The sequence below is a fragment of the Nomascus leucogenys genome, chromosome 2 (assembly GCF_006542625.1).
Source record: "Nomascus leucogenys isolate Asia chromosome 2, Asia_NLE_v1, whole genome shotgun sequence".
NCBI classification, from domain to species: domain Eukaryota; kingdom Metazoa; phylum Chordata; class Mammalia; order Primates; family Hylobatidae; genus Nomascus; species Nomascus leucogenys.
This window is the reverse complement of record NC_044382.1, coordinates 4,067,621-4,095,500: the sequence shown is the minus strand read 5'-3', so window position 1 is coordinate 4,095,500 and position 27,880 is coordinate 4,067,621. Positions and strand designations below refer to the sequence as shown.

The window sequence follows — 27,880 nt, the reverse complement described above, 5'->3', positions numbered from 1 at the left end:
CCCTCCTTCCTTCCCTCCTTCCCTCCTTCCTTCCCTCCTTCCTTCCCTCCTTCCTTCCCTCCTTCCTTCCCTCCTTCCCGCCTTCCTTCCCTCCTTCCCTCCTTCCTTCTTTCCTTCCTTCCATCCTTACTTCTTTCCTTCCTTCCTTCCTTCCCTCCCTCCCTCCCTCCTTCCTTCCTTTCTTCCTTCCTTCTACTCCAGCGTGGGCAACAGAGCGAGACTCTGTCTCAAAATAAAATAAAATAAAAATTTAATAGTAACAATCTTTACATTTCATATCAGAAACTCGCTAAGAATTTAGGGAAGGAAGCTTCTCCTGTAAGTACTCTGGTAACTGGCAACAGCAATTTGCAAGCAATTTGTGGCTCTGTATTTGCATGAGGTTCACATGGGAATAAGGTGTTGACTATTGACATACTTCTTGGCGAAGGCTGTCTGAACAACTCATTCTTTTTTAAGAAGTTCTCAGGAGGCTTTGGACCCCAAGGATGTGTCATGACCTGCCAAATGCCAACCAGATTTGTAACTAGGCTCCTACCAAGCTTAGCTTTCAAAACTATGCATACTACTCATAAACATACCTATTTCTCCAGTGTTACTCTCTAGCAAAACGTCCCTTTGTGCTTCAGAGGAATAAGGAATCCTTCAGCAAAAGATCAGAACCCCAGTCGGGCAGAACCTTTTCTAACTTTGAACCTGTTAGGATAGCAGCAGTGGCAAGAAGTGTGATAACAGCGGTCAGGACTTACCAAGGGCCAGGCATTATGCTAATCTCTTTCACTTGCATTGTCTTGCTAAATCCTAACAATCCTGGAAGTTAGAAATTCACAGTATTCCCATTTTGCAAAAGTGGAAATGGAGGCTCTGTGAGGTTAGGTGACTTGCCTGAGGTCGCTCGCTCTGAGTGGAGGAGATAGGATTTGACGCTGGATCTATTTGCTGAGATGATAACCTCTAAAGCATCTGCCTTTGACGGTCAGCAGGTATGCGGCAGATACTGTCAGTGGTCCACCCAATACCCTTGCTGGATGTCTGCTTCCTTTTCCTAGGGATTGCCTTGGGCTGGGGGTTGCCCTGGGCTGACCAGAGCTGCCTCAGAGTTTCACCACCCACCACCCACCCCACTGGCCTTGCACTTTCCCATGGCCAGGACTGACAGCCAGTTCCCTTCCTTTGGGTGGGATAAGCCCTGGAGTGCAATTCCCGCTCCAGAGTTCCTCCCAGGATCAGGGCTCTCTGGAAACCACACTTTTAGTTATCTTCTTCCCCTGCCCTATCCTACTTCCACTGCTGCTTCCCAGATTTTCTGGCAGAATACTTCCTCAGTAATTTATTTGCACAAGATTCCTTATCCCAGGCTCTGCTTCTAAGGAACAAACCTAAGACAAAGTTATTCAGGGAAAGGCAGGTTTACCACGATGGAGCAAAAGGAAGGACGGTCCTCCTGAAGGACCTCTCCCCTCTGGGGCAGTTCAGGGCCCCAGAAGCACCGTGGGTGGCATAGGGTTGGTTCACAGAGTGCAAGACAGTAGAACCATGACAGGTGTTGGGAGCAGGCACAAGGTCTCAGATCTCAGCTTTTAGAGTAAACAGAGGCTGGCACTCAGCACTCATAGCACCTGCCTCATGAGATGTGATAAGTGTGATGGAAAAGCCTTCTCACATGGCACAGGCCTCATACAACTCACTGACTGAATGATAGATGTAGTTGGGGATTTCAATAGAGGAAATAATGTTTCCTGCCCCTCACCCCACCCCCAACCTCAAGAACTGAGCAGAGTATATAAAATCATTACCCTAAGTGCGCCAGAGAACGTGGTAGATACTGATTGACTGCTTTGCTCCTAACCTCTAAATTTGAGCTAATAGGCTTAAATCAGGGAAAGGCTGACATAATCTTTTGAATCCAAATAGCCTAGAACCTTTTTTGCTCTGCTGAAAAATGCAGAGGAGGTGGTGTGTTTCTGGGCGTTAACTGGAAGGTCCCGGGAGTTGGGTTTGAGATTCTTTGAGATCCTCCTTACAGGGCCTATGTGGTCTTCAGGATAGGATAAAGCCAGAGCGTGTTCATACTTGCTCACCCAACCAACCCATCTCTACCGTCTCCACTGGTTTCAAACCACTATCAGATAGATCCCTTCCTCTCTATCCTCACCCCAGCATTCCAGTGCATTCAACCTGGATTCAATGCCATGTCTACATCACAGCTAAAGCTTCATTCCTTACTCCTCCACGTACTCATTTAACAAACACTTACTGAAGTACTGAATGTCTAGTTTTTGCCAACCACTACTCTAGACTCTGGGAAAACAGTGAGCAAGAGGTAGCCCACAGTCTAGTGAGGGAGCAAAGTCCATGTTTGTGCTCTGTGCTCTCCTATTTTTGCACATTCTGTTCCCTCCACCTCTCAATACTTGTTCCCTTGGAGGCTGACCCACTATATTCACCCTATAAGTCCCTGCTCGTATATCACTGTGTCCTTCTCAAAACTTCTCTGACCTTCCCCCTGCTGGGTCAGGTACCCCTTCCCTTAATTTCTAGAGTCCCTCGTTCCTTCCCTCTCAGAGCGCCTATTGCAGAACATTCCTTGGTGTGTTTACAGAGGGTGAGTTCCTTGAGGACAGAGATTATGCCATTCATTCATTTAACCCTTCCTTCCTTCTTTGATGAGCCAGATACTGTGTTAGATGCAAGGGGTTGAGCAGTAGTTAATTACAGACAAGCTCCCTGTCCCACCTTCATGACACTCTCACTGCAATGGGGGTAGACAGGTGCAAAGTAACTCATTTTAGGATTTCTACACTTTAGCACATGGAGAATAGTTCCTAGGTGCACAAAATGTAGAATGAAGCCTCCTGGTGCTGCTCATGTGCTTTTTTGGTGCGGACCTGGTACCTCTTTCATGAAGCAGCAGCTGAGGAGACTCCGGCGCTCGCCATGGCCGACGAAAAGCCCAAGGAAGGAGTCAAGACTGAGAACAACGATCATATTAATTTGAAGGTGGCGGGGCAGGATGGTTCTGTGGTGCAGTTTAAGATTAAGAGGCATACACCACTTAATAAACTAATGAAAGCCTATTGTGAACGACAGGGATTGTCAATGAAGCAGATCAGATTCCGATTCGACGGGCAACCAATCAATGAAACAGACACACCTGCACAGTTGGAAATGGAGGATGGAGATACAATTGATGTGTTCCAACAGCAGACGGGAGGTGTCTACTGAAAAGGGAACCTGCTTCTTTACTCCAGAACTCTGTTCTTTAAAGACCAAGATTACATTCGCAATTAGAAAACTGCAATTTGGTTCCACCACATCCTGACTACTATCATATAGTTTTCTCCCTTCTTTCATTTCCCCCTTCCCCATTCCTTTATTGTATATAAAGTAACTGGTATATGTGCACAAGCATATTGCATTTTTTAAAATTAAGCAGCCAATGGTATATTTTGATTGACATCCAGTGGAGACGGGATGGGGAAAAATACTGATTCTGTGAAAATATCCCCTTCCTCCATTAGTGGCATGCTCATTCAGCTCTTATCTTTACATTCCAGTAAGTTATTTTGCTCTCACTGTTTTAACAACAACAGAAACATAAAAATCCTTGCATACCTTGTTCAACTGGAGAATTTTAACGTTTTACATTTATCATTATAAAACCAAGGACAATTTTATAACTTTTTTGTACGTAGCTGTTACATGTAGGGCAATCTGTCTTTAGGTAGGGATAAATTACTCTAAAACAAAAAACAGTCCTAGATAGTTTTCCCTTCAAGTCAAGTGTCTTGTTGTTTAAATAAACTTCTTGTTTAAAATGAAAAGAAAAATGTAGAATGCAAATGCCAAGAATGTCCTTTATTTCATGTTAGGGATCAGGGACTATGATTATGTCACTACAGAATAAAATAAATGGAAATGGATATCTGACGATGGTGTGAGCAAATCCAATGTGCGCTAAAAGAGAGAGAGCCACCCTGCAGTTTGGGCTGCACAGGCCAGGGATCCAAAACTCAGTCACCAACAGGACCCAAAAGGCAATATGCACCTGTGATTCATCTAAGACCATTGTCTTACACTGCCCATTGTTGAGGCTGTGGTCAGGAGAGTGGATCCCAGGCAAGACCAGGTGGCCCCTTCCCAGCACTTTCATTTGTTTCTCTGTAGGAAAGTAGACCAAGGGTTGCTCTTTCTCCCAATTCCTCAAAAGAAGCTAAAACTTTGACATTGTGTGTATGATCTCCAGGTTTTCAAACAACTGATTAGTGAAAATCTGGAGATCATACTTACAATGGACTCAGTGATCATACTTACTTTTGGATTCAAAAGATTATCTCAGCAGTTTCAATAGAAATAGTCTGGCAGGGCACGGTGACTCATGCCTGTAATCTCAGCACTCTGGGAGGCTGAGGCGGGCCGATCATGAGGTCAGGAGTTGGAGACTAGCCTGGCCAACACGGTGAAACCCCGTCTGTGCTGAAAATACAAAAGTTAGCTGGGCGTGGTGGCACACGCCTGTTGTCTCAGCTACTCAGGAGGCTGAGGCAGGAAAGTTGCTTGAACCTGGGAGGTGGAGGTTGCCGTGAGCCAAGATTGCACCACTACACTCCAGTCTGGCGACAGAGTGAGACTCCATCTCAGAAAAAAAAAAAAAAAGAAAAAGAAAAGAAAAAAGATACGGTCTGAAGTTCTTTTATCTCTATCCTGCTCCTTAGTACTGACTTAATTCAACTCATGCCTATTGAACAACACAGAAGAATAACACAACAATGAACAACACAAAAATGAATAAAGCATTTATGTCTTCAGCCCGCCCTAAGGAATTCATACTCAAACATAACAGCATAAGAAAAGCGTTAATCGCCCACAACTTCTAGAAGTGATCCAGCCCCAAATCAAAATCCCCAACTGGAGACGCATCTCTATATAGTTAATGCTTCTTGCCTGGATAAACCCCAAAAGGAGAAAGAAAAACAAATAACAACAGCAAAAAGCAAACAAACAAGAGGAATTGGATGAGGCTGAGAAACTGAGATCTCTTAAAATGAATGTCCTTAGCTAGAAATCTCCACCCCCACCTCGTAAAAGCCCAGGTTGTGGGACTGGAGTGGAGATGGGATCTATGTGACCAAAGAAAACCTCCTGGCTTGAGGGAAGAGCCAGGCCTGGCATCAATGATTTCCCCCAGACGGCCACTCAAAGCCATTAAAGCAAGGGGAAGTCCCGGTGCCTCCACTGCAGGCCGTTTCAATGAAGAGCAGCCTGCCAGGAAGCAACCGGATAGCTTCCTGGTCGGAGGGCCTGCTGGTCTCGCCTCTGCATTTCTGGACAGTATTAATTTACACAGGCCCACAAACCAGCCGGGCACTCTCCAACCTATTGGGTTACATGCAAAGCACAAATAAACTTCCTGGGATAACTAACAGCGGAAATTGGAAAGGAAGGAACAATCTATCAATTATCAATAGGCAGCTCACAGGAACTTGGCAAATTAAGTAGTTAAAATGGGTAATAGAGATGAAAACGATGGGATTTTAAAAAATATCCCTCCATAATGCAGGACATTAAAGGACTCGACTGCTTTCCTTGCTCCCACAATACTGTCCCAGAACAAGTAAGGTGGAGGAGCCGGGAGAGGGGAATATGAAGAGAGAGGTGGAGGAGCAGGGAGAGGGGAATATGAAGAGAGAGGTGGAGGAGCAGGGAGAGGGGAATATGAAGAGGCTGACTTTGCCTAGCTGCAGGCATTGCTACAGCCTGGGGAAATGGCCTTCTAGCCGCGAAGCAGGAAAGCCTGGCGTGGTACTTCCCACACTTGGGGAGTCGGGGGTGGGTCTGCATGGTACATTTCACATAGCATTTAGGTACACTGGATTGAAACATAGAGAAATGATTCCCTTCTCAGCTCTATTTTTGTCTAGTGCTATCCCTCTGATACCTCTCTGAAGCCTAAAGACCTCCCTCTTTGACAACAAGGGACTGGGCACATGGCTTTCTGTTGGCAGCCAGGCTTTTATTTTGCCTGTCTTACATTTATTTTTTCAGTTGCCTTCCACGTCTCACAGTTGTCCTGGCTACCACATCGCCATTGCAGTGGCCATCTGAAGTCCTTTTGAAATAGATTTACTTGAGTTGTATAAAGTGAGGTGATTTTAAAAGTTATATTCAGGAAATAGCAGCACCTAGTTTACAGGGAGATGATCATGAGAGTCTCAGCCCTTTATAAATGCATGAAACTCTTGGAAATGGTGTTGGAATTCCATGGGGTATCTCACTATATTAAGAGCTGACATGATTGACCTCTAAGGAGGAGGCAGAGGGGCCACACATGAATTAAATGCATTCTTTACTTGAGTTCTTTCCATTCCTTTGTGAGGTAATACTTTGGAGGCCTTGGGTATGAAAATGTGGAGCCTGGTTTGCTCCCTAGAGCCGGGCAATTCAGGACATAAGAGGCAGGGTACCCTGGCTGCCCTCTGAGTTACTGGGATATGTTTACCAATCTCAAGAGTTCTTCAGAGGATTCAATGAGATCACACAGGGAAAGCCCTTGGCTCAGTGGTCTGGCGTGTAATCTGTACCCAACACTGGCGTGTAATCTGTACCCAACACTGGCGTGTAATCTGTACCCAACACTGGCGTGTAATCTGTACCCAACAAATTCTCTCTTTTTTCCCAATGAGATGCATAGAGCTCTGGGAGACTTCAAGGTTGTGGATCTCAATTTCATTGTATAGAGGAACCTGGAGATGGTAAGCATCTTCTAAGATCATGTAGCAACTTGCAGCAGAATTGGCTCTCTGGTTGAAATCTCTAGGATGTCTGAGTTCAACTAAAAGTTCTTTACAGCTCCCCCCAGGACTGGGCACTGACTAGCCTTCTCAGCATCCGGCCATGTTTTCAAGGCCCAGAGACGATTCTCAGTGCTCCAGAAGACACAGGTCAGACCCCAGCTCTCTGACGTATTTCACCATTCGATAGCTATTCATAGAGCATCTCCTATCTGGGTGATGAGGACTCACAGCAGTCTCTAAGACAGACTCATGCCCCACTCATAGAGCTTCCGGTCTAGACAGGAAGGCAGGCATTAATCAAATGACTGACCAAACAAATATAAATTTGCGATGATTTCATGTGCTATGAAGGAACAGCTCACAGGGCTAGGGGAACATGCACCCCTTTTCTAGTCTATTGAACAGCCTGCTTACAGGTGCCCGACCTCCTGTCTCCGTTTCCAAACAACCTCTGTATGGCTGCTGGATTCATCTATCTAAATCCCAATTCTAATGTCGCTCTTGGCTCTCAAACCTTCAGTGGCTCCCTAATTTCCAGAGAGTGAAATGTACATATCTCAGCCTGGCATACAAACCTTCCACCCAGCTTTCCAAACTTCCTCTTACCTCCATTTCCAGGACAAGAGCCAGGGTTTCCCACTGCACTATCTAATACCCCGTCCACCTAAGACATGAGGCTCACAATGTCCTCATAATAGAAACCCCGACCCACCACTCTCCAAGGCCTGTGCCAAATGCCTCCTCTTCCAAGAAGCCTTTTCCTTATCCCCCGGCACTTCCATCGTCCCCCTGCATGCAGCCTTTGGTTCATCGTTGCCTGAGAACCCTCATGCTTCTCTTGCATCTAATCATGTAGAGACTTTCCTTATGTTCCCAACTTGAGTATGGATTCCTTAGAGTAGGGTGGGGGCATGAATGTTTTATTCGTTCTTGTATCATTCATTGTTGTGTTATTCTTCTGTATCGTTCAATAAGCATGAATTGAATTCAGTTAGTGCTACAGGGCAGGATAGAAATATGGATAAAACTCTAAAAAAGGATAATTATTATTAAAACTTAATCACACTCTGGGAGGCCAAGGCAGGTGGATCACGAGGTCAGGAGATCGAGACCATTCTGGCTAACACGGTGAAAACCCATCTCTACTAAAAAATACAAAAAATTAGCCGGGCGTGGTGGTGGGTGCCTGTAGTCCCAGCTACTTGGGAGGCTGAGGCAGGAGAATGGCGTGAACCTGGGAGGCGGAGCTTGCAGTGAGCTGAGATCGCACCACTGCACTGCAGTGTGGGCAACAGAGCGAGACTCCATCTCAAAAAAAATAAATTAAAAATAAATAAATAAATAAATAAACTTAATCCATGCTAATATCAGGCCACCTGGTAAAGACTGAAGACAGAGAGTCAACGAAACATGGCCCTTGTGCTTCAAGCGAAGACACGAGGGCTGGAGGGGGAGGCCAACACCTGAACACGTAACTATTGCCAAGATAATGGCGACCCTGGAGATACTAACAACAGAGGCTTGCACCCATTGGGAGGCTTGTACGCCACATGCCAGGACTGCGTTAGGCTCCTTTTTTATTTTATTTTATTTTTATTTTTATTATTATACTTTAAGTTTTAGGGTACATGTGCACAATGTGCAGGTTTGTTACATATGTATCCATGTGCCATGTTGGTGTGCTGCACCCATTAACTCGTCATTTAGCATTAGGTGTATCTCCTAATGCTATCCCTCCTGCCTCCCCCCACCCCACAACAGTCCCCGAAGTGTGATGTTCCCCTTCCTGTGTCCATGAGTTCTCATTGTTCAATTCCCACCTATGAGTGAGAACATGCGGTGTTTGGTTTTTTGTCCTTGCGATAGTTTACTGAGAATGATGGTTTCCAGTTTCATCCATGTCCCTACAAAGGACATGAACTCATCAATTTTATGGCTGCATAGTATTCCATGGTGTATGTGTGCCACATTTTCTTAATCCAGTCTATCGTTGTTGGACATTTGGGTTGGTTCCAACTCTTTGCTATTGTGAATAGTGCCGCAATAAACATACGTGTGCATGTGTCTTTATAGCAGCATGATTTATAGTCCTTTGGGTATATACCCAGTAATGGGATGGCTGGGTCAAATGGTATTTCTAGTTCTAGATCCCTGAGGAATTGCCACACTGACTTCCACAATGGTTGAACTAGTTTACAGTCCCACCAACAGTGTAAAAGTGTTCCTATTTCTCCACATCCTCTCCAGCACCTGTTGTTTCCTGACTTTTTAATGATGGCCATTCTAACTGGTGTGAGATGGTATCTCATTGTGGTTTTGATTTGCATTTCTCTGATGGCCAGTGATGATGAGCATTTTTTCATGTGTTTTTTGGCTGCATAAATGTCTTCCTTTGAGAAGTGTCTGTTCATGTCCTTCGCCCACTTTTTGATGGGGTTGTTTTTTTCTTGTAAATTTGTTTGAATTCATCGTAGACTCTGGATATTAGCCCTTTGTCAGATGAGTAGGTTGCAAAAATTTTCTCCCATTCTGTAGGTTGCCTGTTCACTCTGATGGTAGTTTCTTTTGCTGTGCAGAAGCTCTTTAGTTTAATTAGATCGCATTTGTCAATTTTGGCTTTTGTTGCCATTGCTTTTGGTGTTTTAGACATGAAGTCCTTGCCCACGACTATCTCTTGAATGGTATTGCCTAGGTTTTCTTGTAGGATTTTAATGGTTTTAAGTCTAACATGTAAGTCTCTAATCCATCTTGAATTAATTTTTGTATAAGGTGTAAGGAAGGGATCCAGTTTCAGCTTTCTACATATGGCTAGCCAGTTTTCCCAGCACCATATATTAAATAGGGAATCCTTTCCCCATTGCTTGTTTTTGTCAGGTTTGTCAAAGATCAGATAGCTGTAGATATGCGGCATCATTTCTGAGGGCTCTGTTCTGTTCCATTGATCTATGTCTCTGTTGTGGTACCAGTACCATGCTGTTTTGGTTACTGTAGCCTTGTAGTATAGTTTGAAGTCAGGTAGCGTGATGCCTCCAGCTTTGTTCTTTTGGCTTAGGATTGACTTGGCAATGCGGGCTCTTTTTTGGTTCCATATGAACTTTAAAGTAGCTTTTTCCAATTCTGTGAAGAAAGTCATTGGTAGCTTGATGGGGATGGCATTGAAGCTATAAATTACCTTGGGCAGTATGGCCATTTTCACCATATTGATTCTTCCAACCCATGAGCATGGAATGTTCTTCCATTTGTTTGTATCCTCTTTTATTTCATTGAGCAGTGGTTTGTAGTTCTCCTTGAAGAGGTCCTTCACATCCCTTGTAAGTTGGATTCCTAGGTATTTTATTCTCTTTGAAGCAATTGTGAATGGCAGTTCACTCATGATTTGGCTCTCTGTTTGTCTGTGATTGGTGTACAAGAATGCTTGTGATTTTTGCACATTGATTTTGTATCCTGAGACTTTGCTGAAGTTGCTAATCAGCTTAAGGAGATTTTGGGCTGAGATGAGGGGGTTTTCTAGATATACAATCATGTCATCTGCAAACAGGGACAATTTGACTTCCCCTTTTCCTAATTGAATACCCTTTATTTCCTTCTCCTGCCTGATTGCTATGGCCAGAACTTCCAGCACTATGTTGAATAGGAGTGCTGAGAGAGGGCATCCCTGTCTTGTGCCAGTTTTCAAAGGGAATGCTTCCAGTTTTTGCCCATTCAGTATGATATTGGCTGTGGGTTTGTCATAGATAGCTCTTATGATTTTGAGATATGTCCCATCAATACCTAATTTATTGAGAGTTTTTAGCATGAAGCGTTGTTGAATTCTGTCAAATGCCTTTTCTGCATCTATTGAGATAATCATGTGGTTTTTGTCTTTGGTTCTGTTTATATGCTGGATTACATTTATTGATTTGCATGTGTTGAACCAGCCTTGCATCCCAGGGATGAAGCCCACTTGATCATGGTGGATAAGCTTTTTGATGTGCTGCTGGATTTGGTTTGCCAGTATTTTATTGAGGATTTTTGCATCAATGTTCATCAAGGATATTGGTCTGAAATTCTCTTTTTTGGTTATGTCTCTGCCAGGCTTTGGTATCAGGACGATGCTGGCTTCATAAAATGTGTTAGGGAGGATTCCCTCTTTTTCTATCAATTGGAATCATTTCAGAAGGAATGGTACCAGTTCCTCCTTGTACCTGTGGTAGAATTTGGCTGTGAATCCATCAGGTCGTGGACTCTTTTGGGTTGGTAAGCTATTGATTATTGCCACAATTTCAGATCCTGTTATTGGTCTAGTCAGAGATGCAACTTCTTCCTGGTTTAGTCTTGGGAGGGTGTATTTGTCAAGGAATTTATCCATTTCTTCTAGATTTTCTAGTTTATTTGCATAGAGGTGTTTGTAGTATTCTCTGATAGTAGATTGTATTTCTGTGGGATCGGTGGTGATATGCCCTTTTTCATTTTTTATTGCATCTATTTGATTCTTCTCTCTTTTCTTCTTTATTAGTCTTGCTAGTGGTCTATCAATTTTGTCAATCTTTTCAAAAAACCAGCTCCTGGATTCATTAATTTTTTTAAGGGTTTTTTGTGTCTGTATTTCCTTCAGTTCTGCTCTGATTTTAGTTATTTCTAGCCTTCTGCTAGCTTTTGAATGTGTTTGCTCTTGCTTTTCTAGTTCTTTTAATTGTGATGTTAGGGTGTCAATTTTGGATCTTTCCTGCTTTCTCTTGTGGGCATTTAGTGCTATAAATTTCCCTCTACACACTGCTTTGAATGTGTCCCAGAGATTCTAGTATGTTGTGTCTTTGTTCTCATTGGTTTCAAAGAACATCTTTATTTCTGCCTTCATTTCATTATGTACCCAGTGGTCATTCAGGAGCAGGTTGTTCAGTTTCCATGTAGTTGAGTGGTTTTGAGTGAGTTTCTTAATCCTGAGTTCTAGTTTGAGTGCACTGTGGTCTGAGAGACAGTTTGTTATAATTTCTGTTCTTTTACATTTGCTGAGGAGAGCTTTACTTCCAACTATGTGGTCAATTTTGGAACAGGTGTGGTGTGGTGCTGAAAAAAATGTATATTCTGTTGATTTGGGGTGGAGAGTTCTGTAGCTGTCTATTAGGTCCACTTTGTGCAGAGCTGAGTTCAATTCCTGGATATCCTTGTTAACTTTCTGTCTCGTTGATCTGTCTAATGTTGACAGTGGGGTGTTAAAATCTCCCATTATTATTGTGTGGGAGTTTAAGTCCCTTTGTAGGTCACTGAGGACTTGCTTTATGAATCTGGGTGCTCCTGTGTTGGGTGCATATATATTTAGGATAGTTAGCTCTTCTTGTTGAATTGATCCCTTTACCATTATGTAATGGCCTTCTTTGTCTCTTCTGATCTTTGTTGGTTTAAAGTCTATTTTATCAGAGACTAGGATTGCAACCCCTGCCTTTTTTTGTTTTCCATTTGCTTGATAGATCTTCCTCCATCCCTTTATTTTGAGTCTATGTGTGTCTCTGCATGTGAGATGGGTTTCCTGAATACAGCACACTGATGAGTCCTGACTCCTTATCCAGTTTGCCAGTCTGTGTCTTTTAATTGCGGCATTTAGCCCATTTACATTTAACGTTAATATTGTTATGTGTGAATCTGATCCTGTCATTATGATGTTAGTTGGTTATTTTGCTCGTTAGTTGATGCAGTTTCTTCCTAGCCTTGATAGTCTTTACAATTTGGCATGTTTTTGCAGGGGCTGGCACCAGTTGTTCCTTTCCATGTTTAGTGCTTCCTTCAGGAGCTCTTTTAGGGCAGGCCTGGTGGTGACAAAATCACTCAGCGTTTGCTTGTCTGTAAAGTATTTTATTTCTCCTTCACTTATGAAGCTTAGTTTGGCTGGATATGAAATTCTGGGTTGAAAATTCTTTTCTTTAAGAATGTTGAATATCGGCCCCCACTCTCTTCTGGCTTGTATAGTTTCTGCTGAGAGATCAGCTGTTAGTCTGATGGGTTTCCCTTTGTGGGTAACCCGACCTTTCTCTCTGGCCACCCTTAAAATTTTTTCCTTCATTTCAAATTTGGTGAATCTGACAATTATGTGTCTTGGGGTTGCTCTTCTCGAGGAGTATCTTTGTGGTGTTCTCTGTATTTCCTGAATCTGAATGTTGGCCTGCCTTGCTAGATTGGGGAAGTTCTCCTGGATAATACCTTGCAGAGTGTTTTCCAACTTGGTTCCATTCTCCCCGTCATTTTCAGGTACACCAATCAGAAGTAGGTTTGGTCTTTTCACATAGTCCCAAATTTCTTGGAGGCTTTGTTCGTTTCTTTTCATTCTTTTTTCTCTAAACTTCCCTTCTCACTTCATTTCATTCTTTTCATCTTCCATCACTGATACCCTTTCTTCCAGTTGATCGCATTGGCTACTGAGGCTTTTCCAATCTTCGCGTAGTTCTCGATACTTGGATTTCAGCTCCATCAACTCCTTTAAGCCCTTCTCTCCATTGGTTATTCTAGTTATCCATTCATCTAATTTTTTTTCAAAGTTTTTAACTTCTTTGCTATTGTTTTGAATTTCCTCCCGTAGCTCAGAGTAGTTTGATCATCTGAAGCCTTCTTCTCTCAACTCGTCAAAGTTATTCTCCATCCAGCTTTGTTCCATTGCTGGTGAGGAACTGCGTTCCTTTGGAGGAGGAGAGGTGCTCTGCTTTTTAGAGTTTCCAGTTTTTCTGCTCTGTTTTTTTCCCCTATCTTTGTGGTTTTATCTACTTTTGGTCTTTGATGATGGTGATATACAGATGGGTTTTTGGTGTGGATGTCCTTTCTGTTTGTTAGTTTTCCTTCTACCAGACAGGACCCTCAGCTTCAGGTCTGTTGGAGTTTACTAGAGGTCCACTCCAGACCCTGTCTGGCTGGGTGTCAGCAGCGGTGGCTGCAGAACAGCGGATTTTCGTGAGACCACAAATTCAGCTGTCTGATAGTTCCTCTGGAAGTTTTGTCTCAGAGGAGTACCTGGCCGAGTGAGGTGTCAGTCTGTCCCTACTGGGGGATGCCTCCCAGTTAGGCTGCTCGGGGGTCAGGGACCCACTTTAGGAGGCAGTCTGTCTATTCTCAGATCTCCAGCTGCGTGCTGGGAGAACCACTACTCTCTTCAAAGCCGTCAGTCAGACAGGGACATTTAAGTCTGCAGAGGTTCCTGCTGAATTTTTGTTTGTCTGTGCCCTGCCCCCAGAGGTGGAGCCTACAGAGGCAGGCAGGCCTCCTTGAGCTGTGGTGGGCTCCACCCAGTTCGAGCTTCCTGGCTGCTTTGTTTACATAAGCAAGCCTGGGCAATGGTGGGCGCCCCTCCCCCAGCCTCCCTGCCACCTTGCAGTTTGATCTCAGACTGCTGTGCTAGCAATCAGTGAGACTCCGTGGGCATAGGACCCTCCGAGCCAGGTGCGGGACACAATCTCCTGGTGTGCCGTTTTCCAGACCCATTGGAAAAGCGCAGTATTAGGGTGGGACTGACCCAATTTTCCAGGTGCCATCTGTTACCCCTTTCTTTGACTAGGAAAGGGAACTCACTGACCCCTTGTGCTTCCCGAGTGAGGCAATGCCTTTCCCTGCTTTGGCTCGTGCACAGTGCGCTTCGCCGACTGTCCTGCACCCACTGTTTGGCACTCCCTAGTGAGATGAAACCAGTACCTCAAACAGAAATGCAGAAATCACCCGCCTTCTCTGTCACTCAGGCTGGGAGCTGTAGACCAGAGCTGTTCCTATTCGGCCATCTTGGCTCCACCCCTGCCGACTCCTCGTGTTAGGCTCCTTGTATCCATTATCTCATTTAACCCTCAGAGCAGTCCCATGAATTAGGTTTTTATTTTGTAGGTAGGGAAACCAGAGCTAATAAACTTTCAGTTGATTTGCCTGGAGTCTTGGTTAGGGGTGGCATTCAGTGGTATATTTCTGAATCCACCAACAAGCAACCTGGAGTAGGGAGTCCAAGGCTGGAGTCCACTGACCTCCTGATGCCATCCAGGCATCAAGACAGGACTGCTTGTCTTTCAGTTCACACATTCCCGGTGTGTGATCTTTATCCTCTCACTAGTCACCTTGTAGTTGGGAGATGCCTGATCCACACCCAGCATAGCATCTATGATCTACACAGAGAGTAGGGAAAGGGCAGAGGGTAAAAGTTACAGGCCAGTTTGTCTGCAGAAGTCCTATCTAGTAAATTCCATCTACATGCCATTGGCCAGAGCTACGTCATTTCAGCACTCTTAACTGCGAGAGAGATGGGAAATGCAGTTATCCTGCGACATTCCTTGCCAGACCAAACAGGAAGAATTCCTTCAGTAAGAAACAAGGGCGGAATGGATATTGGGTGAGCAGTGAGCAGGGTATGCCATCCACCCGAGTTTCAAGCCTGGACTTGAACCAGTGATGTGTTACTCAGTCAGCTGGCAGGGGTGGAGGGAAGCCCTGATTGGTGGCATTTGCCAATTTTTGCAGTGTAAATATGCTCATCATAAGTAAATTCAAGCTACCAACAGGACTGCAAATGGCTTATAGAATTCCTGAAGATGTAACCATCAGCTCTCACAGCTGGTGCAAGCCGACTCATGACGTCATTGACGTGAACCTGCCTAACTCCAGGTAAACCCTCTTTACTATGACGTGTTACCAAAGGCCATGCAACACAGAGAAGAAGGCATTAAGGAGCTGCCCAGGGACCATGCATTTCTTGAACTTTGGGAATCTGTGAGTTCAGATTTATCAAGTACGTAATCACTCAGAGACAATTGAGAGCTGCCCTTTCCAGGTAGATGTGCAGCAGCAAGCAGGCCTGAAGCCCCTGGGAGCAAAGGCAGGTACAACAGATGATACCTGTTCCACCTCTTCCCTGGGACGCCTAAGGAGCTGTTGGATGATGAGCCAGAGCCTCAAGGCAATAGATCCTGAGGATGGCAACTAGTACTTGAAATTGACAGAAAAGGGAAAAAAAAGAAATACATATATATATACACACATATAGATATACATATGTGTGTGTGTGTGTATATATATATATACCACCATCTTTCTTACCTTCATGATAGTGATTCTCAACCAGGGTTGATCCTCCCAGCAGAAGATACTTGGCAATGTTTGGAGACATTTTTGTTGGTCACAACTTGTGATGGGGATGCTCCTGGCATCTAGTGGGTAGAGGCCAGGGATGCTGCTAGGCACCCTGCAAGGCACAGGGCAGCCCCCCACGATGAAGAATTATCTAGCCCCAAATGTCAGTGCAAAGGTTGAGAAACCCTGCTCTGTAAAATTAGCCAACAAATGTTGCCTCCATGAATTCTGTGAGACACAGAAAAGAGTTACTTTTTATGTTTTGGGGGGTACTGAGGAAGGGGTGGGCGGTGAGTGGAGTAGGGAAGATGCTGTTTATTATTCAACTCTCACCTCCACAGCAGGGAAAACACTGTTTATATAAAACATCAAAGGTTGCTGCCACAGATATCAGTTCCATATTTCATGAGCCTTTGCCAAATCAAATTAGCTTATTTTCCTTGATATTAAGTTTGACAAGCAAAGAGACTGTGAAAACCAGAATTTCTAACTGGGTGTGCCCCTGTAATTCAGTATTTTTTTTTTTTTAGCTTTGAGATTCCAATAGTAGCCTTATTCTTCATGTAAGGATTATATTACTGGCTGTATTCCTCTTGTCTGGAAATTTACCTCGTGTATCCTCAATTTCTTCTGCTATTCATATTCTTCAGGAATGTGACTGAGGCAGCCAGCCGATGCTGTTGGGACTCGCAGTGGATGCCAAGGGCAGGTGGCCGAGGTGCCCCAGGAGGAGAGCGGCCCCTGCTCCATGTGAACCCACTAGTAAGACGACTTGGTGTGGGGCAGTGTGTGTCAGCATGGTGTCAGTCAAAAGAAAAAGAAAGAAAGAAAATACCCCCAGGCCAGTTATCCTTAACGGTTTTTGGTTCCAGATAGCTTTGAAAATCGGATGAAAGCTGTGATCTTGCTTCTGCAAATGTGTGCACACTTTGGCACATTTTGCAGGGAATCCTGGAGCGTTCACTGGTTTCCTGAGGCTCAACAGTGGAGCCTTTGGCTGGGATTAGGGACCACAGCTACAGGTCAAAGCATGTGGCAAGAAGATGCCCACTGAATGTGGGTCTTCCATGCTGTGACTTTACACCTGTGACCTGAGGACTCACCTGCTAGAATCTGAGTTTTCTCTGCTGTAAAGTCGATATTAACATCGCCTTCAGCAGGTGGTCCTACCAGTTAGAACGAGATGAAAGTCAGTAGGGAGAATAGACCAGATGGAAAAACAGAAGAAGGCAAAGAAACCACTGATTCATGTAATTAGCATTTATGGAGCACCTACTGCATGCAGACACCACATAGAATGCTGGGAATTTAGAGGTAAGTAGACCAAAGTTCCTGCCTTCAAGGAGCTTGCAGAACATTTCAAATTCACAGGAGAGAGTTAGGGAGGCTTCAGCTGATGCTGTGGCACTGGGATGGACTCACGGGAAGGGATTCAGGAGCTATTAAGGTGAGACCACTGGGTGAATAAGACTGGGTCTGGCCTGCTGAGGGAGGAAGACTGAACCGGAGTGGAATTCTCCTGCTGCACAAAATGTCTGATCTCAGGATAAAGAAGCTTCCAGGTCTGGTAACAGGGCTCAGAGTCCCTTTCAGAGGGTTGAATCTCACGTGCAATTTCCCATAAGTTACTTAATGTTTTTGCACCATGGTGTTTGCAATGTATGTTCGACTAGTAATCTTGGGTTTCATATTGGAGCCATGTGGCATGAGAGGCAGCCTGTAGGCTCCACAAGGAACGGGGTGCACTTCTTGTTAATTGCTCCATTCCCAGCATCTAGAATGGGGCCTGACACACAGGAGGTGCTAACTCAGCATTTACTGGAAAAATAAAAGGAATCATCTAGTGGGAAAAACAGACTTCATCAGGGCTGCAAAAGAAGAGAACAGGGGGCCAAGGGCAATATATCCGAGGAGGCTGCCTTGGTTAGGAGGGCCCTTGGGAAGGTTTCCCTAAGGTGGAGGCCCTGGAGGTGAGATCTGAGTAGGAGCTAATGAGATGAAGAGGGAAGACAGAGGACACAGTCCATGCAAAATCCTGATGGCAGGCGGAGACCTGCAAGTTCAAGGAGCTGAGGTCTGTGTGGCAGGAGTGCTGAGGATGTGAGGGAGGCTGGGTGCTGAGTGCTGAGGTCCGGGGCGCTGGAGGGACGACTGGCCACATCACACAGGACTTTGTAGGTCATGACCAAGACTTCTTTGTCTCAAGAACGGTGGGAAGTCATTGAATATCTTTAAACACCTTGGGCAATTTTCTTTCCTCTGTTTTCCATGTGAAAGCCAGCATGAGGGAGCATACTTTGTATATTTGTCATTTCCTTCCCCTACATTCATCTCTCTCCTTTCTTCCTAGAAATAGTGCCCTGATTTCCCTTGGTAATCTATTCCTCACCCTTCTCAGCCAGGAGGCCTGAGTGAGATTGGCCCTACCCCAGTTCCAGTGAGGGACTTTCATTGCCCTAAGCCAAAGACTCCATCTCCTCCCTTTTACCCCTGGAATTGGTCTGATGATGGTCACGAAACACAAACAGTGCAAAGGAGTTGAGAGGAGAGATTAGCTGGGGCTCGTAGAATGTGAAGCTCTGTCTTCTCTGGGAACTGCCAGGAGAAACTTTCCCTTCTTCCCTGGATAGTTGCACACAACTCCCTTCTTGCCTCAGGATTTGCAGCAGGGGAAGAGACTGCAACTGCTAGGGGCCACCACTGGGACTTAAAGATGAAGCTGATACCTTGAAAGGCAGAGACAAAATATATAACAAACTAATCGTTGATACTACTTTGTGAGCACCTGGATCAAGCCTCACCTGATGCCAAAATACTTCTGGATCTTTCTGGTTCCTGAGCCAATTATTCCTTTCTGTCCTTTTAAACCATTTTGAGTTGCTCTTTGGACATGGAGGTACTTAATCAATGCAGGCGGCTGAACCAGTGATCTAATGTTGCTGATTCTGCAGAAGCATTTTTACAAAGACTTGTAGAAAGACAGGGGCATCTGGGAGGTAGAAGCTATGTGGAAACTATAATCCAAAAGCATGAAATCTCCTATTTTACCCAAGTATTATGATGGGCCATCAGTCCAGAAATTCACACCACAGCATAACCAAATTCACAGTAAGTGCTCTGAAATGCATGTGGACACAGTTTCAAAGATTTGGGATTCAGTTTCCATTTGGAGGAGAGCCTAGAATTTTTGGATGTTTCCCCAAGGATTCAAGCTGGTGGATCTGAAAAGCCAGCAGGGGGATCTCCTGAGAAGCGTTTTCACAGCTCTCCAGGATACTTCCTCTCCTAGGATAAGCAGACACTTTTCTGCTGGGCCTTAGGCCCTTCCATGGTGGAAAGTTGGCTGGGAATCAGAAAGGATGAGTCATGAGGAAAAGTTTGCAGGCTTCAAAGAGCAGCGTTTGGTTTGGGCTGGGCTGAAATCATCAGTCCACAGGCTGGTGCGTGTGTTCACATTTGTGGAAGTCCATCTGTCCCTCCCCGGCGCTGTACGTGCTTGCCATCTCTTTCTTTTGAACTCAAGGCAGATGATAAAGAGCAAGTCATGAGACTGCTGTGTTGAAGCCCAAGTCTCAGCTGGCAGGATCAACACTGCAGAATCGACTTGGCCTCTGTCCTGTCAGGACAGTTCAAGCCTCAGCACCCTTTCTCCTGGGCAACCTGCTCAGAGAAGTTTCCAGAGAGGAGAGATAGAGAGGGACCATGGTAAAGGGGTATAGCGAAGAAGAATGGACATAACATTTGTGCATGCTCTCTTGGAATTTATCATTTATAGTCAATGCATTTTTAGCTCATCTGTAAGTTGGACAATTTCCTAATCTCTCCAAGCTTCTTTCCTGTCTTTGGCACAATAAGGATCATACCACTTATTTCAACAAGTTGCTCTGACAATTTTAAAAAATAGTATATGGACCCCCCCGCATACTTGAATGTATGTGCGCATTTATTGCTCACATGTGTGTGCCATGTTGTCAATGGGTCCTTTCCAACCCAAGAGGTACATTTGTTTTTCTTTTTCCTGAAGAATAAAGTCAGCCAAGTGGAAAAAAAAAAATAGTATATGGAAATTACCTTAGCATAGTCCATTAATGAGCTCCAAAAATATTGATTGCCCAAAGCCAATTCCAACTGAGGGTGCTACCAAAGAAGCAAATGGTAGACCAGCGTCATGAAAGGTTGCATTGCCACAAAGAGGAAAAATAAAAATCTAACAAAAGAAAAGCGAACTGCTTCCCAGTGCCTGCTTGCATGAAAACACAGGGATACAGTTTTGCCTTTTCAATGGAGGGGTCACAGAGTTCAGCCCACGCCTCGGCATGTGAACTTGTGGTTTCTGCCCAATGAATCAGCCGGTGATGGGAAAATTAACTGATTTGAGCAGAGTGATGTCAATGTCACCGGGAGGAAGGTGCTGGTACAATGTACAGTCACTACAAACATCCAACATTAGAAGACTAAATCATGCCGTCTGGGGGGCTTGCTGACATGTCGTTCACATTTAAAACCCTGACGTTAATCTAAAACATTTTGGGTTGATGATGGGGGAAGGGGAAGAGCAGAAGGAGAGAGCCTTACATTCCTGTCGATAACACGTAGGCCGGGATTGAATGTCATTGTCCATGCCGGATCCTGGGGCACTGGTTTTTGGTGATTCCCTTCACCAACTACCCAGCAGCTGTGTGAGTTACACAAAGCCAAACAGGGGGTCCTTCCCCTCACTTTCTCGTGAGTACTGGGCCCATCCACCCACCTCAGAGCCAACAGCCCAGAACAGCTGTTTGGACATGGATTGTTCTCTCTTTTGCTTCTGATGTGGAACTTTCTTTCCAGCAGGGATCTCTGGTGACTTCTGCTTATTTCCTATTTGAGTCAGAAAAGCAAGTGCAATTTGAAGATAGGAAAAGTCAGCCAGGCTCCTCAGTACCCTTCTAATAGCTTAGATTGACTTTCGCGGTTTGGAGAACGTTCCCATTTTTCCCAACCAGCTCCTCCATCACAATCACAGCCAGACTGTCTGGGAAAACTGCCTGTCTTTTTACAGTGACTATTATGTTAAGAGATAGATTAAAAATAATAGGAAGAGGTCAGAAACTTTCTTGCTGTGAGAGAAGAAAATAGAGTGTGCGGTGAGTGATCACTCTCTTGGCTGGCCCCCAGATAGCCAGGCTGCGGTGGGCCAGCAGAGCTGCTCCCACCCCAGAGGGCGGAACTGGGGCACGTCAAAGACCCACGGAGGCTGCCTGTGGGCTTCTTAGCAGAAGCAACCTGCAATGCTAGAAAGACTCTTATTTTCCATTCTGAGGATAATCCTTCTGGCAAGGGATGCATAAATGAGGTCTGAATGGGAAGAGGGGATTAGAGCAAAAAAGGAAAATCTTGCCACGAGGACTATTTACAAGCTATAAATCCAGTTGTTAATTTCAAGCCATCAAAATCATTCTTCTATCTCCAGCCTGAAACAACAACGGATGGTCAACGCAAGGGTAATCCACCAGAGGAACGCTGAGCGGAGCTGTAGCACCCCAGCCACATCAGCTACTGCCTTTCTTGGTCCATAAAATATGACCTTAATTACAAGTCAACTTATTCTCATTAAGCAGAAGGGGGTGGGGAAGCTAAGAAGGCTGGTTGAGAAATGAAGGCTGGTCTCAGGGAGCAGAAATGTGCATGCAATTTGCAACAGGAAGAAAGGAAGGCTGACTTTTATAAAAGATGTGCCAAGAACACTTCAGGCTCCAGAAAAGATATGAACCTGAAGCAGGCAGAGCTTTGTGGATCACACAGAGATTGAGATCCAGCACCACCATTCATAACAAGGCCTTCCTTTCTCGTACGTGAAAAGGTTACTTCAAAACATAAGCTTCTCATAACTGTCCTGTTACGTTATATTTGGGAGGAGGTATGGCTTTACTACTCACCCCTAAGAAGGAATGATTGATATTAATAACTTCACAAAGCTATCATCACATCTATTGCCTGTTTTCCTTGTATGACTTACATTAATGTGCATTTATTATTTGCTTGATACAAAGTTAATTACAACAAGGTAAACATTGTCATTATCCCCTTTATAGATGAGGAAATTGAAGTGTAATAAATCGCACAAAGATACACAGCTAGTGTATATTAGAATCAAGATTTGAATCCAGATTTATGCGGCTCCAGTGGCTCTGCTTATATTTACTTCACTAGAGGAGCTTTTGCTTTTTATAACTATTTTCCCTAAACCTCATGAAGTATCATATTCCCCCACTTAACACATGAAGAAACTGAGGCTAAGAGAAGTAAAGAGAGTTGCCCTAAGTGACTCAGGCTCTTGAGTGCTGAGGCTGGAATTCTGTAATGTTTCCTGAAAAGGGCTGGGTATGGTGTCCCAGAAGTCAAAGATGAATGCAGCTTGACGATCCCAAATAACCAGGAGAGGAAGTGTCACAGGGTGAGGACAGTGAAGAAACCATACCCACTTATTCCTGTGCCCTTGATCCTTGGAGGTGTTCGGCTCTCATCCTTTTCAGAGCCTGTTTTTTCAGCTTCTCATTCAATTCTGTGAGTTTCCCCAGTCCTTCCAATAAATCTTGTTTTGTTGTTTAAGTCAGCTGGAATTGGGTTCCTGTTGCTTGCAACCCCAGAATCCTAACTACTATAGTAAATATACTAAATATTAAAGAGCAAAGCTAGGGCACCCAATTCTGAGGCATGTCCAGGGCAGACACAGGGCAAAGAGAGAGGGACAAGACAGATGCATTAGATTTGTGAAGGTATAAAAATAAAATGCTCGTAAAGAGAGAGGCCTCGGGACAGTGGAGGAAGTAGGCTGGATTGCCAGAGGCTTGGATTTTACTGACAACTGATCTTAGGGTATCACACATGGGTTGGCCATTTGAAAGAACTCCAAAAGCCTGTGCCATTGAATCACATCAGGTTTTTACAAGCTGTGATAAGCATGTTTGTGGTAGTACCAAGACAAACCTCAATTCAAAAAATACTTATGTTTTTATTTTTATATTTACCTTATGTTTACATGATGATATTGCTCTCTGTTTACAGTGGCAATATAAAGCTTATTTTCTCAAATTAATTAAAAAAACTGAGTGAATTTAAAGAAAAATCTTAAATAATATGGCAAAGGTCATAAATGCATAAAAATAAGTGAGGTTTAAGAAGCTACGTAGCACTGTTTATTATTTCATAATACAGCTTTTGGGACCTGCCATTTGATGATGAAGCCAAGTAAAAAGCTCAAGTTAAATCTGGATAAACCAAGATAAAATGTTGCCACCAACTCATTACCTACATATGTAAATTTTGAAGAATTTTAACTGGATTGTCCAGAGTTCAACTTTTTTTTCATTTTATTTTTTAGAAAGAAGCAGAATCTGCATCCTGATTGATCTCTTACATTCAGAAACCATATTGTTACTGGTGGGTCAAAAATGAAATATAAAACATGAGAAATGAAGAAGAAAATTATAAAACCAAGCCTATAAACTTGCCAGCTAACACAGCACGTTCCAGTGGAGAAATTCACCAAGTTCTCTGTGGGAAAACTCAGGGCTCTGTAAGTTTTAGAAGTGGGGAGCTCCTGGTGTTTACTCTAATTTATCATGGAAGACTGGCATTCTGATAGGATAGAGGTAGACCAGAGGTCTGAAAACAGCAGGCTAAACCAAGTCCTGTTGTCATGCATCAGGAACATCTTCAGCTACATCCATCAAGGGTCTGAGACACAAGGGTCACTCAATATTTGTCAGAACCAATTGTGTTGACACACGACATTCAGCTTTGCTCTTACCTAGGCAAGCACTGCTGTCAGTGGAAATTACCCTCCCCTTGGTTCTCCCTTTTTCTGAGATAATAGATGAGAACATAAAGGATAAGCAATTTATTAGGTGTTCGGGTCCACACTGCCGATTTGGTTTCAGTGCCATTGTCCCAGATCTCATTGTGTTCCTTTAAGTCACTTAAGTCTCCTTTATAAATAGAATCAGCTAATTAGCTGGGCGTGGTTGCCCGCACCTGTAATCCCAGCTACTTGGGAGGCTGAGGCAGGAGAATTGCTTGAACCTGGGAGGCAGAGGTTGCAGTGAGCTGAGATCAAGCCACTGCCCTCCAGCCTGGGTGACAGAGTGAGACTCCGTCTCAAAAAAAAAAAAAAAAAAAAAGAAAAGAAAAAAATAGAATCAGCTGATGTATGAACCAACAAGAGGGTGGCTGGGAAACAGCATTTAAGACCTTGTTAACAATATGCTCGACAACAGCAACAACCAGGCACAACATAACTAATAGTAGCATGCTCTGATTAATCAGCCCCCTACAGAAAAAAGTCCAAGTTATGAGAAAAGAGTCCTTTGGTCAGTACAACCCATCTTAGACAAAGTTTCCTGTTCTCAAATTTTATATAGGAACTTCTTGACTCACCCCAAAACATTAATCCAAATGTCAAAGGAGGTGTTAGCCAGTGCACAACTGCCTTGTTTGGTCAGTAAAGAACTCACATGTGATTCTCTTGTTTGACATCGTTGCAGCGAGTGACTGAAGGTTTTACAATTCGGTTTGACCAGCAGGCACGTTCTGGACAATTTCATTGGTTGTGATTGCCAATGTTACAGGCACTTTCTAATGCAAAGTCTTAATCAGGAACCTCAAGCCAAGGAAGAAACCCATGCATAAGGTGATGAAACCAGTATCCCTGTGACCTCTAGGCCATTCGCTCTTGGACAGACAGGTCCTTTGGGTAATGGCCAGTATGTAAACACTGAAACTCCAATCTGGCATGCAAATCTACCCATGCCTACCAGAATGGGAGGCTCTTTCTCTGCTCCAATGCCCACATTGGATGATGATATCATCTTAGCAGAAATACACAAAGCCACAACGAGTACCACCTGGCAATTGATAAATATTGTTAAATAGACCTCTCAAGTGTTTAAGCACCGTTAAAACCAAATATACCTAAAGTTTAACAGAAAATAGTATAATTAATTTAACCAGCACAAGGACATTTTCCTTGATCTCACGAAAAGAGTTAAGTGAAAAAGCTTTATTAATTACTTCCTGTGTAACAATTTACCATTAGCAAAATTTTACATTATTTGACTTAAGAGAAAATTCTGACCACTATAGCTACTCTTCCTGTTCTCAGAAGTTGGTTGCTGAACATTAACCTGGAAGGTGTCATTTTTACAGATAAATGTATTAATTGTAGCCCAGATATGGAAATTAACTTCCGTGAACGTGTCCTGTCATAACTGCAGCTAGTAGCATTTTCAGCACAGCGCCTTAAAAGAAAACTCCATGGAATTCTATAAGAAGGATGACAAACTCAAACTGAGTTTGGTAATTAAATTCTCATAGTAATTTTGATTGACTTAAAATCTGGAGAATGCCAGACAAACGTAATTATTTTTATTGTCTTTTCTTTTTATACAGTGAAAAAAAAATCCCTGTGTTTACTCAGTTACTGTCCAGGAAAATCCAAAGGTATCTTGGCTTTAAAAGACATCCTTGGCCGGGCGCACTGGCTCACATCTGTAATCCTAGCACTTTGGGAGGCCAAGGCGGGTGGATCCCTTGAGCTCAGGAGTTTGAGACCAGCCTGGACAACATGACAAAACCCTGTATCTACAAAAAATATAAAACATAGCTGGGCATGGTGATACACACCTGTAATCCCAGAGGAAGCTGAGGTGGGAGGATCTCTTGAGCCTGGGAGGTCAAGGCTGCAGTGAGCCACAATCATGCTACTGGACTCCAGCCTGGGCACCAGAGTGAGATTCTGTCTCAAAAAATAAAAAAAAAAAGAAGGAGAAGATCCTTAGAGTTTTATGATTCTAAGTTTAGAGCCTCATTTTGGGGAAAGCAGTAGGAAAAAGAGTCTTCAGAATAGATTTTCACAAGAACAATGGAGAGTTGTCTTGATTACCTCATTAAACAGAGGGACAAATTAAGAGAAGTTACATAATAATAATTAAGAATGTCAATCCTGGCCAGGCGCAGTGGCTCACACCTGTAATCTCAGCACTTTGGGAGGTCGAGGCGGGTGGATCACCTGAGGTTGGGAGTTTGAGACCAGCCTGGTCAGCATGGTGAAACCCCGTCTCTACTAAAACTACAAAAAAGTTAGCTGAGTGTGGTGGCAAGCACCTGGAATCCCAGCTACTCGGGAGGCTGAGGCACAAGAATCTCTTGAACCCAGGAAGTAGAAGTTGCAGTGAGCCAAGATCGTGCCAGTGAACACCAGCCTGGGCGACAGAGCAAGACTCTGTTTCAAAAAAAAAAAAAAGTCAATTCTTCCTGAAGAATCCTTATTGCTTCATTTAAAACAACCTAAAGGAACATAAAAGAAAAAAAAAAAAAGATAAACTCTTAAGAATTGGGAATTGGCTCTACATCAAATAAGAATAATGCCTTATTTCCTCATATGGACAGAACATCTAGAGTCCAAAGTCATAACTTGCTGGTAACTATTAGACATCTCATTTCTGTCATATTTGAAGCTTTTGCTCATTGATGTTTCTATGCCATTGTGTTTATACATTGAAACATACATAAATAGGTACGCTCCATAATTCTTTACATCAATCTTAAGACAATATATATGTCATATTGATTTTACCATTTTTATTAAAGTGTTATAAAAGAGTAAATGCATTCATGTAGAGGCAAGAATATAAGTTAAACTAGTTACATGAGATGATAGCCTGAATAACTATCTCTCAAAGATGTTCACGTCCTAGTCCAGGAATCTGTGACTATGTTACCTTTTTTTTTTTTTTTTGAGACGGAGTCTCGCTCTGTCGCCCAGGCTAGAGTGCAGTGGCACGATCTTGGCTCACTGCAAGCTCTGCCTCCTGGGTTCACACTATTCTCCTGCCTCAGCCTCCCGAGTAGCTGGGACTACAGGCGCCCGCCACCACGCCTGGCTAATTTTTTGTATTTTTAGTAGAGATGGGGTCTCACCATGTTAGCCAGGATGGTCTCGATCTCCTGACCTTGTGATCTGCCCACCTCAGCCTCCCAAAGTGCTGGGATTACAGGCGTGAGCCACCGCACCCAGCCCTGACTGTGTTATCTTACCTGGCCAAAGGAATTTAGCAGGTGTTATTAAGTTGAGGATCTTGAGATTATCTCATATTGAGTGGATCTGATTTAATCACAAGGGTCCTTTTAAGAGGGCAGCAGGAAGTCAGAGAGGAGAAAAGATGCTTAGCTGCTGGTTTTGAAGATTAGAAGAAGGAACCAAAGAATGCAGGCAGCCTCTGGAAGCTGGAAGAGGCACAGAAGCAGACACTCCCCGAAGTGTCCAGAAGACATGCAGAGCAGCCAACACCTAGAGGTTAGACTTCTGATTTTAGACTTAGACGCTTCTGACCTCCAGATGTGAAAGATACTACACTTGTTTCTTTAAGCCGTTAAGTTCATAGTAATTTATTACAGCAACAATAGAATACCAATACACATGAAAACTCCACACATCTTTTCTTCCCTTAGAAATTTGACATAAAAATTATTGATTGCTAACTTTTATGATTTCAAAGTCAATTAGAGATCTGAGAAATTAAATTCAAGTCACCTTTCAAAAAATAATAACTAATAGCAAAAGATCACTTGATGATACTAAAAGTATCAGAAAAATACCACTTTAGAATTTACATCAATAGTTTCTAATAATTCTGTAGATTCCCATAATTTGTTGCATGATTGAATTTGCAATAACCAATGTCTTCTTAAAAGACATTAGATTAAATTAGAAGACATTAGATTAGAAAACATTGGACTAACGTCTTAGAAGACTTGGTTCTAGAAGACATTGGTTACTATAATTTAATCTAATTGAATACATACATTTACATGTTTATAATTCTAAACATTTATGAAAGCGGCGTTAGCTTAAGACCAATCTAGGAAATTTAGGGAATTCCAATTATTCAAGCTCTCTGGTATAAACTAGAATATTATGCTAAAATTATTTTTATATCATGTTCAAATCAGAAAGAAGATATTATCAAAATAGGCTAATC

The 27,880-nt window shown here is 43.4% G+C and overlaps 1 pseudogene across 1 annotated transcript; it reads left to right on the top strand.

Annotated features, from left to right (window-relative positions):
• Positions 1 to 2,858: 2,858 nt before the first annotated feature.
• On the top strand, positions 2,859 to 3,369 carry LOC100581298 (annotated as a pseudogene). Its single transcript, XR_001115213.2, has one exon. The product of XR_001115213.2 is annotated as a small ubiquitin-related modifier 2 pseudogene (transcript).
• The last annotated feature ends 24,511 nt before the right edge of the window (positions 3,370 to 27,880 follow it).